Consider the following 12,031-nt stretch of genomic DNA (forward strand, 5'->3'; position numbering starts at 1 on the left):
CTCACTGGGTGCACACTGCAAGATCTGGGAATTAAGTGGACATGGTTATGTCAGCTAGTGTTTGTGCCAGTTTCCTTGAGAGGACATTGAAAACACACCAACACTGTCCTCTACCTGAAGGAGTGCCATGCTTGTGAAGTGGAGTTTATGTAGCATTCTGGGGGGACAAGTCGCTGCAAAACACTTGACGTCACCATTGAAACAATGAAAATGCTCCAGATGGTTTATTGGGAATCTCCATCAGAGTCACTGTACGATGTCCTGCCCAGTACTTCTCATGTCTGACTAGGCTGACACTGTGTGGGTCTCTGCCCTTTTCACAGTGCCAGCAAACTCCTGAAGCTGAGAGTGCTCTGTAACAGTATTGAGCTGAGAAAGCACCATATATACAGTAAGTATACAAAAGTGAAATAACCTCGGGCTAGCTTCCATTCAAACAATTAATATTCTCAAAGAAATTTCCTCAGTGTGCTGAGATGTTGGAAAATATCAAGAGGATCTCAATAAGAAAATGTAGTCCTTCACCCAGAGACTGATGGAAACAGATGCAGAACTATAAACACTGGTGAAGCTCAGAAAATCCTGTGGAAGAGGTGGAGAAAGGATTGTGGGACACAGAGAGGGCAAGGGCACCAAAAGAGAAACCACAGAATTTACTAACCTAGGTCCAGAGGGGATCACAGAGACTCGGCTGCCATCCAGAGAGCTTGCAAGGGACTGACCTAGGCCCTCTACCCATGTTTTACAGTTGTGTAAATTATGGTCTTGGTCTTCTGGTGGGGCTCCTAACAGTAGGGATGTCTCTGACCCTGTGATCTGCTTTGGGAACCTTATCCTCCTACTGTATTGCCTTACGCAAACTTAGTAGGAAATGAGGTGCCTAGTCTTACTGCAACTTGATATGCCACAGATGGCTGATATACATGGGAGACCCGCTCTTTTATGAAAAGAGAAGAAGTGGATGGGGGGGAAGAGGCAGGTTAGTAGAAGGGTCTGGGAAGAGAGAAAGAATGGAGAGGAAATGTGATTGGGAAAATAATTAATTAATAAAAAGAAAACTAGAGTTTAACATTGCTTTTAAAAATTAATATTAAGGGGATGGCTTAAAGGTTAAGGGCACTGCCTGTTCTTCTAGATGTCCTGAGTTCAATTCCCATGAACCACATGGTGGATCACAACCGTCTATAATGAGATCTGGTGCCCTCTTCTGGCATGAAGGCATGCATGCAGGGAGAACACTGTACATGTGATAAATAAACAAATCTAAAAATTAATATTAAATTTATTAAAGGTACAGATTAAGAAATCTAAAGAAATGCTTGTAGGGCAAGACCTCATGGTGATACACAGATCAATAGAAGTGGTTAAATTAGTATGTAAGAGTTAGCAAATGAGAAATTAGAACTAATGTGCCTATAATTGATCTAATTTATTTTTTTAAATAAAAGATCATTATTATTTTGTGTGCTTGTACTTTGGGTGCCTACAGGGAGCATTGGCTCTCCTGAAGCTCAACTTATAGATAGATGGTTACCAAGGTTGGTCCTGAGAACTGTACTCTGCTCCTCTGAAAGAACAACAAAATCTCTTAGCCATTTAGTCGTCTGTGCACTCTAATCACACAAATGCAATCTTTTTCTTTCTTCCTTTTAATTGTAGAACCCTAGAGCGCTGTGATATCAGGACAGCTAGCAAGATTCCTAAGGAAGTTGTAGTGCAATTATTTTGACTTATAAATGTGAAAATCAACATCTGTAAACACAAAATCATTGTCAAATACCCGTAGAGTTAGTAGCTAAGTAAATTAGGATTCCTCCTAATTGTTGAATTTATTTGTTATGTGAGTATGGACCTTTACCATTTTGTGCATGTCACAGCACATGTTTGGATGTCAGAAGACAACTTGGGAAAATCAGTTCTCTCTTTCCATCATGCACTTTCCAGAGATCAGGTTCAGGTCATCTGTGGTGCAGGAGATCCTTCTGTTTATGTGCTCCTTTCATTGGTAAATAAACAAAGAAACTCCCTTGGCATTTTGATAGTGCAGTATTTAGGTAGGCAGGGAAGACAGAACTGAATGCTGGGAGGGAGAATGCAGAGTGAGAGAAACGCCATGGAACTGCCACCAGAAATAGATGGGCTGTAACTTTGCTGGTAGGCCAAGACCTCATGGTGATACACAGATCAATAGAAGTGGGTTAAATTAATATGTAAGAGTTAGCCAATGAGAAGTTAGAGTTAATGTACATATCAGTGATATAATTAATACAGTTTCTGTGTGGTTATTTCCGGGCTAAGCAAGCTGGGCAGCCTAGAAGAACAAGCATCCCCCCTTACAACAATCAGGCTTGCCAGCAAGCATCTTTAACACGGAATCGTTGCAGAAAAACACCCCCATGGCTTTATTTTTATGTATAAGGAGTGAGGTACAGTCCGGATCCAATAACAGTATGCTTGATCAAAATCTTCAAACAACATTAAGAATACCTAACCCAGATAAGATGGCAAACATCTTCAATACCAGCACTTGAAAGTTAGAGGCAGGTGAATATCTGTGAATTAAAGGGCAGCCTAGTCTGCAAGGGCAAGATCCAGAGAAAGCTCCAAAAACTACAGAGAAACCATGTCTCAAAAAAAAAACATATTTTTTTTGAATATTCAGGTTACTGAATATTGAGCCACACATACACTATAGAGATTCGTAAATTAGAGCAGTTTCCCCCAAGAATTCTTGACTTAAGTATATCCCATAAAATTCCCCCTAAACACCCTAATAGGAGAAAGGGTAGAATATCCACTCTGAAGACAATACTATCCTTCCTGAAGTTGTATTAGAGCCTTTTTAATATACTGTGTGTTTTTATAAAGAAGAGTTCTTTTGTAGATTTGAACTATAAAAATAAAATGCAGAGTCTCTGAGCCTGCATCCTGCTAATGCCAGAAGCTGAGGTCTTCAAGGGTGATGCCTCACACAGAAAAGCCCCTAATATGTGCATCGTGTGAGCATCAGCAGAACAGGACACACTCACCTTCCCTTTTCACTCACTGCTAGGAAATCCTTGGATGCTAACCTTTGAGAGGGAAGAGAGGGGGAAAGACAGAAGAATGGGCATAAAAGGAGTGGAATGGGCAGGCTGCTGTGAAGCAAGGAGATGCTTGACAGTGGGAGGTGGCACATGGTGCCCAGCTCCAAAGCCTGAGCTTTGTGTCTTAGGACCCTAGACGACTGTCTGATTATCAGTTAGACTGGCCTCCTGTATTGCTGCTTCACCTACTCCTTTTGCCTCTAGCAACATCTAATTCTCAGCTGCTGTTGTGAAACATACTTTATCTAAGGAAACAACACACATTTACTACTGCAGAAAGAAATTCTGCCCCAGACAGAAGGAACAATAATACCAGAGTCCACCTGGAGAACAAATTGCATTTATCAGACTTCCTTACAGGAATATGGGTGAGGGGTTGCTTACAGGAGAGAAATGACTCCAAGTCAGCTTTGTCACCAAAGCCTACCACGGTAGGACTGATGGCTCTCCAAATCTGGAAACCTGAGCCACACTGTGCAGTCCACAGACAGGACAGCAGGCTGCAGTCTTTCCAGACAGATCAGCTCCTCTAAGCCTCTTCCAGGCAGCTCACCTGGTCTCTGCTCCTGCTCAGCTGTTCTACTGGTCCCTTCCAGACTGCTCTGCTGGTTTGAGACTGACTCCCAGCAGTCTCTACTATTTATCTACTCTTGGGAGTACAGAGACTACTGGATCCATTCAGTGTGGGGCTCTCCCTGAAGTTACTCACAATGGGTTACTCCTTAAAGAGCTTTTCTGCTGGAGTGAATGCTTTAACCAGAGAGGACACTGCTAAGGAACTGTAGTAACAAGAGACAAAGACAGAAATGTGCACTTTAGCCTCTCATGATCCTCATGACACTCTCCCCGTGACGTCACATGATACTTGGAGATCCATAGGCCCTTATACCTTTAACGTACCTGGGGACAGAGCAGAGCAAGCCACAAAGGAACTCCTGTCATCTTTGTTAAACATACATGTTTCTGACACATTTTGGATATAAGAGAGTATGTTGTTCTTTCCGGGCAACTAATCAGGTCATATTTACAGAACAAGACATTTGGGGAGCAGAAGAAGGCACAGGGGTAGGGATACACTTCCCTGTGTTCACAAAACGATCCCAGGCCATAGAACACCTAAATTTGTGGAAAGGCCAATGTTGGCCAATGATCCAGAATGTCCCAAGGACTTCATTTGAGGAATTTGCAGGCATAATTGTTGTAGACATTGACTGCAATGGCACTGGGTCCATCTGACCTGGCACAGAGAGAACAGCTTTCTATATGATGCCAAAGCCGTGGTTCTCAACCATCCTGATGGTTCAACCCTTTATACAGCTACCCATGTGGTGGTGACCTACAACCATAAAATTGTTTGTTGCTACTTCATGACTATAATTTGTTATTGTGATTAATTATAATGTAAATATCTGACATGCAGGATATCTGAGAAGCAACCCCAAGTGGGTCAAACTTGTTGAGAACCACTATTCTAAGCAAAGGTGACTTTCATCTGAGTTGTATGTACCTGCTTTTCCTCAAGAGAACCTCAGGGAATTTGGGTTCATCTGGCACCTACGACATCACAGTCCACTTCAAAGTTCCACATCCCTTATCAAATACATATTTGATGCTGCCTATTTGTGCTCATGGCAACTTCACAACGAATTTTAGGAGCCAGAAGTACAATTGTTGTTTCAGAAAAAGCCAATAGTTTTCTGGGTACTGCCAACAGTCTCCAGTTCAAATATTTTCTGATACCCACCTAGTTAGCTACCCTTAAGTTCTCATTGCAAGACACAGTGAAAATGTGTACTTGAGAAAAATATAGTTTGCTTTCCTTGTTTCTGTGAGATGTGTGAATATTTAATTTATGTAAGGGCTTATTTATTTCTAACCCAATGTAAGTGGAAATGCTTTAAGAGAGTTGGCGCACTCAATAAGTACTTGCAGTCACATTTAGGAACTATCTAGTATGTATTATTTTTGTGCTACTAAACAAACAAATAACTGGAGAGACAGATCGTAAACTTGTCCTTCTAAGTGTTAAATCATATATAAATACATACACAAAAGCCAATGGTACACTAGCATTCCTTTACACACACATACACAAACACATACACACACACACACACACAATAAATATCTGTAAAAAAAAAAAACCTACACAGATTTCCTTGGATGCTGATATGAAATTTTCTGTAATCTGTAGACTATATATTAGGTGAGGGACTAAGGCTGTATTTGAATGTCTTCTAAGCCCATCTGAGGGTATGAAATACTCTGTATTTGGCCAGTGGGATTTCTTCCATTAGTGGTTCAGGCTAGTGCTGTAGACAATATGAATCCCTTTAGAAAAAGATGGCCTATGTGGCCAGTGAGTGTAGACAGCACAGGATCTGATGTGGTAAGGAAATAGTATGGAAGAGTAGAGCAGATGGAGAAGGGAAGGCTTTACAAGAAGCATTGACAGGTTCAAGAACGGAAAAGAAATGGATTGAGGATGACCAGCTGGGGAAAGGGGACAGAAACAGAGAACAGAACCTGGTATATACAATGTGGCAACTTCTATATCTCAATTTCTGCAATGAATGTTCAAGTTGCCTTCAACAAATCCTGCCAGAAAGTATGTCCGTGTCAGTAGGGGCTCAAGAATAGGGTTCCATTTAGATGAGATCGCTCCTACAATGTCATAGAACAAAAATACCCCTTTTTCACCAAAAAGGCTTCCAAGAACAAGGAATCTGGTACTGATGCCCACACAAGGTAAAGCTACAAGAGGAAAAAGTTTGCTCCCAGGAGAAGTCTATCAAAAGAAGCTAAGTATTCTAACCCATCCTCGGAGAGCCAGCCTCCCAGTTGTCTTAAGACTCCAGAGTTAAGTCCACCCTGACCAGCTTCACAGAAGCTGCCTGAAGCAAGGTTTCTGGAATATGATTCATGATCGATGTCAAGTATATAGGTCAGGAGTGAAGGCTCACGTGGAAGTATGAGTACCTGGGGTCCCAGAGGAGAGGCCTAGGACCTCAGGGATGGTGAAGTTCTAACATCACAACTATGAAAGGAAAACATTGACTGAATTCTCCAGCGGTAGAAAGAGAGGCTTTTCCTGGGCGGGGCGGGGGGGAGGGTCATCCAGGCAGAAATAGGAAAAGGAGCTGAGATCAGGTTCAGGGTGGGACAAAGTCAACACAGCTTGTAGCGAATTGTCCTCTTTGGCCTAAACACTGAGCGACCAGGGCTCTGACCCCGACTGTGGAAAAGAAACAGAAGTTTAGCTTCTTCTTCTGTTATATCATGCATTTAGGGATATAACTGATGTCACTGTCACTACAATGAAGCCTGGTTGGGACTAGAGAGATGACGCAGTGCTTAAGAGTACTTGGTGCTCTTGCAGAAGACCCAGGTTCAGTTACTGTTACCAACATGGTGGGTCACAGCTGTCTAGAGCCCCATTTCCAGGGTATCCACTAACTTCTTCTGAGCTCCACGGACATTAGAAAGGAACGTAGTACACATACATACAGGCAGCCCAAACAGTCACACACATAAACTAACAGAAATAGATCTAAGAACAATGGCAACCTGGGAATGTGGAAATTCACAGTTTAAGAGAGGGTTAGAGTAGTGTCTGGAAACTCTATTCACAGAAATCCTTTCAATAAGGAAGAATTCGGTTGACTAAAGATAATAAGACTTTGACAAAGTAAGGCCAGGCTGTGCAGCCTTCTGCTGGGTGTGCACAAGGATGTGGAGGCAGAGCAGACATCGGCACTGCTAGCCTATGTGGGACGGCTCAACTGACTGAGTGTGAGCTTTGCTAAACCTGCACCAGGCAGACACAAACTCATAAGTTCAGAGTCCACGCCCAGTCTTAAAGAACTCAGGAGAGTCTGGATGTCAGGCTTCTTTCATCAATGACCTCAAGATTGATAGCAGTGAGACAAAAGAGCACTGTGTCGTAAAATTGGAGGAACATGCCAGTGAGTCTGAGGTGATAGACATGGCTGCACAGACAGGACTGTGAGGGAGAGCAGGGGGAGCAGGACACATCCTGAGAGAGAGAGAGGAAGCTGAGAATGTTCAGGAGAAGGGTGGAGAAAGGGCTGCACCCTCATGGAGTGAAGGGAGGTAAGGAAAGTGGCAGGAGGCAGGGGGAGACAAATATCAAGACTCAGAAGTGTGATGTCAGAAGCATGAAATGAGCCAAGGAGTGGGAAATAAGGTCTGAGCACAGCCCTTGCTCAGGCCATGAGCTTGGTGCTTATCCCACAAACATAAGGACTAGGAACATTAGGAATATTAGGGAAATATTCTCCCAGCTCTGGAATCACAAGCTGAAAGCATGAAGTCCCAGGGCTTCTAGACTGACCCCAGGTTACCTGTGCTTCTGGCCACTTTCTCTTTCCATTATGTTCCATTGCTCATGAGAGTTTCTATGAGCTGTGCTCAGTCCACTTAGAGGGACATATCCTGGTGTCCTCCATCCACTCTGGCTCTCACACCCCTCCTACCTCCTCTTCCATGGGGTTCCCTGAGCTCTGACGGGAGGGAATTGGTGGAGACATCCCATTAGTGCTGAGTATGAGGGACAATGAATTGGTAAAGGCACTTTCATTGGGCTATTTACAGTCCTACAGAAGTCAGCAGCTTCCATGCTGACGAGAGCTCTGAAAGTATTATCCTAGTGCTGAGACTGTCATTCAGGTAAGGTACTCTGATTGGGAGCGATGTCTGCCACTCTGCAGTGCACGTGTGGACCTCAGCATGTTGCTTCATGTATCCACCAATACCCACACTGCATGAGCTCTGTGTCCCACAGCATATGACCTGATCTGTGTTCCATTAGGGCACTTCCCATTGCAGGCTGACTCCCAAAGCTTGGGTGTTACCTGAGCAGGGCTCCTGCAACAGAACTGGCTGACTTTCAACTCTTCCTCTGCCTTGTCCTTCTATCTAGGTGTGTGCACTGCCAGTAACTCTGCCAGGAATTCATCTCTTTGACACAATTGGTACAGTTGCTTTGTGGCCTACTACATGTTTTATTATATCCATGAAAATGATGAGGCCGAACTCCGTTGCATATATTAAGTGCCTCTCCTGAGCACAAGCCAAAGAGAAACATCATAAGGTGTAATAAGATGCAGCAACAGGGCTGAATCCATAGGTCCATCCTCCACCACTGTTGAATGGAAGGAGGTGCAAGGAAGAAAAGGTCCAAGCCAGAAAACGGAAGCTAATATAAAATCTATCTAGGTGGCGAGTTACTAGGCTTTGGGGAAGACATCAAGAGCTTTGAGGATGTGCTTCCCAGGGGAAGGAAACTGTAGTTGCTGGTACACTGGTTTGTGAAACTGAAGTAAAAGGATGCCAAAATTCTGCAAGTAATTCATGAACCCGGACGGTATCCCAGTCCTGTGCCATTGATGTTATCCCCATTCATGGTTTTGGAAGCTGTGAATGAAGCATTTCATTCAGGGTCCCAAGATATGTAGAGCTCAGGCTTTGGGATTTAGCTGCCTATTAGACAAAGCTGGCACTGCCCATCCCATTTTCTTTTTCTTATGCTGCTTCTTTCTTTGCCGTCTACTCTCTTCTTCCTCTGAAGTTATAATCCAGAGGTCTCCTAGAAAGTGCTTGGTAGTCAGTGAGAGGGGGAAACTGTTCTGAGGCCCAAGTATAAATGTCAAGTATCATCCCATGTTTCCATGTCATCAGAAAGACCCCAGCTTCCTGCACTGGCATACTGCAGACTCAGGGTCCCTGTCTCTTCATCTACTCTGCCAAATCCACAGTCAAGTAATCAACTTGTATAAACACACAGAATAAGGCATGTGACACCTTTCCGGGAAAATAATCGGTGCCTGAGCTAACCACGGGAGGAAATGGGGATGGGTCACGACTCCCCTTCCTAACAGATTCCCTAGGGTTTTCCCAGGTCTTGGAAGATTGAGCTCATTTTTAGATATATTTTAGGTTTTATTTATGTGTATGTGTGTGTGTGTTCATGTGTAAGTATTTGTACATATGTGTGGGTGTCTGCAGTGTCCAGATAAGGACACTGGATACCCTGGAGCTAGAGTAATAGGTGGTTGTCAGTTTTCTTATGTGGGCTCTGGGAGCCGAACTCGGGTCCTCTATTAGAGCAGCAAGGGCTCTTGATCACTGAACCATCTATCTATCCAGTCCCCCATTGTGCGTTTTTAGCAAAACTTTGGTGTAATTGATATAAAGACTTCCATCTTTGCACTTACTCAAAAGAAACCTCTTTCAAAAATCTAATGATTCACAGAGATTCCCAAGAGAAAAAAAAACATGAAATGATTCAAAGACATCTGCAACCAGGCACTGGGCTGAGCTCTGGGAGTTCCCCTGAGGAAGGGAGAAGGGATTGTATGAGCCAGGGGGGTCAAGGTCATGATGGAGGAACCAAAGGCACAGCTGATCTAAGCTCGTGGGTCCACATGGGCTCTGGACCCACAGTTAGGGAGCTTGCATGGACCCGACCTAGGCCCTCTGCATGTGTGGGACAATTGTGTAGCTTGCTCTGTTTGTAAGGTTCCTAGCTATGAGATCAGGAACTGTCCCTGGTGCTTAGCTGACTTTCTGGAACCTATTCCCCATGCTGGATTACCTTACCCAGCCTTTATACAGGGAGAAGAGCTTGGTCCTCCCTCAACTTGATGTGCCCTGCTATGTGCAAGTCCACAGGAGGCCCGCCCCTTTCTGGATGGAGACCGAGGAACAGTGGGTAGAAGGGAAGGGGGATAGATGGGAGTCAGGGAGGGCGAGAGGTTGAGAGGAGAGGAAGGAAAAAAAAACTGTGATCCCTATGTAAAATAAAGGGAAATGTTAACTTAAAAAGAGATTTTAGCCTCTTCCCCTGTATAAAGGACTGCAAGCTGTAATAAAGACATTAATGCTAAAAAAATAAAGAGAAAGAAAAAAAATTTAAATGATTCCCTACTCTATAACTGTAAACAGATTTAGCCATTCATTTTATATCTATATTGTGTATACAGTGTAAACGGATATGACTACTGATCCCAAAATTTCTAAGAGCAAGGAAAACCCTAAGGAATCTGTCAGGAAGACTGGAATGAACCTCCCCAACTTCCAACCTTGAATAACTCTGACACCTATTCTTTTGTTGAAAACGTGTCACATGCTATATGTCATAGGCCAAGTATTATTCTAAATATTGCCTGAATATTTGTGTGTTTACCTTCAGTCAAACAGGAGTAAGGAACTAACCAAATCAATACCCTCGGTGTTAAGAGCTGATGCAAATATTATTCCTGAAATTTAACAGAAATTAAAAAATATCTGAGGTGATTATTATCATTATTATTATTTTGGCTTTTTGAAACATGATTTCTTTGTGTAACAGTCCTAGAGGTCCTGGAACTAGCTCTTCTTTTTTCTATTTGTTTTTTTTTTTTGTTTGTTTGTTTTTGTTTTGTATTGCTTTGTTTTTTTGACACTGGGTTTCTCCGTAGCTTTGAAGCCTGTCCTGGAACTAGCTTTTGTAGCCCAGGCTGGCCTAGAAGTCACAGAAATCTGTTTGTCTCAGCCACTATGGCCTGGCCATGTAATAACTTGTTAAGCAGATCATTTTTCTTTTGGATGAGCACACCGTTTGTTTTATTTGGACAGAGTTGTTAGCTAGAATTCTATTCCAACCCAGTCCCAAAACCTTGATGTTGTACTTGAAAAGCAATGTCTGGCTAGCATTCAGTGTGCTAACAGGCACTCCTGAACTAGCAGCCACTAAATCTGACCATGTCCACTTAGTTCTAAACCCATTCTCTGAGCCGCTAGTGCTGGGTGGCGGGTGAGGGTCACAGAAATTTTTTCATGTTCACTCGAGCATTCTGGAGTCAAGCGTGTGCCTCTGTCCCATGCTCCATTCCAAATGCTCTTGCACTTCCACACAATCCACCCGTCATCTCCTCCCTAAAACCTAGGAGGAACAGGCAGCATGTGGACACGCATTAAAGCTCATTCTGGAAGCATGCCCTAGGAGCAATATTTAACTCCATGCTACCTTTTCACACCCCCATCAGTCTCCCTCAGGTTCTCCTCATTTGGGCCACAACCATCATTTGTGAGCTAAAATGGACAGCACTTACCTCAGCAAGTGGGCAGAAGGGCCAGTGCAGTCAGTCAGGACAGCAGTGAGTGACGGGCTCGCGAGTGTACAGCTTCTTCCTGCAAGCGAGCGCCTGGACGTCGTGCGTGAGGACCCTGGAGAACTCGGGAGCATGCGCGGACCTGCGCATTGACGCATTGACGTCATCCTCTGCTCCCGTCCTCTCTTTGTTTGGTCGGTAGCCCTGCCGAGATTCTAGACCTCGAGGTCAGTCATTCCCGGGACCCGAGTACTGTTAGAGGTCCACAGTTGTAGTTATGGCCAAGAAGCTTTATTATGAGCATAAATATTATACTCGGAAAGATTATGAAGAGGAAATAGTTTGTGAGAACGAAGTTGTGGCCTCCACGTCAGCTGCGGCCATGGAGGCAGATGGTGGCCATAGCCACCCGGATTCTTCTTTGGAGCTTGACCTGGAAGAATTGAACACCTCAGAGGCTGGTGTGGCAAGGATTCCTCAGCGGCACCAGGGTCATCAAAACCTCTTCCATTTCACACCGCGCCAGATCAGAAAATTGGAACGTGTCTTTAAAAAATCCCGGGACCCAGATTTGGCTGCCAGGTATGTGGTTTGGACCAAGAGCTCCCCAACCTCCCTGGCCTCTGGCTCATGTTGAGGTGCCTTTGGTGCTTTGAGGCACTGTATTCCTTATCGTCCCTCTCCAAGTCACAGGGGCCTTCTCCTTTTGTGGTGGGCACAGGAGGATGCCCCGTGTGGAGCCTGAGCTCAGTACCAACATGTACTGCTGACATGAAGCAAATGTCCATAGTCAACACCTCTCATTCCGAGTCATATTTTAATTTCTGTGAA

Source organism: Microtus oregoni, unplaced genomic scaffold (assembly GCF_018167655.1).
Source record: "Microtus oregoni isolate MIOR12 unplaced genomic scaffold, Mior012 000063F_ref0000156, whole genome shotgun sequence".
Classification (NCBI taxonomy): domain Eukaryota; kingdom Metazoa; phylum Chordata; class Mammalia; order Rodentia; family Cricetidae; genus Microtus; species Microtus oregoni.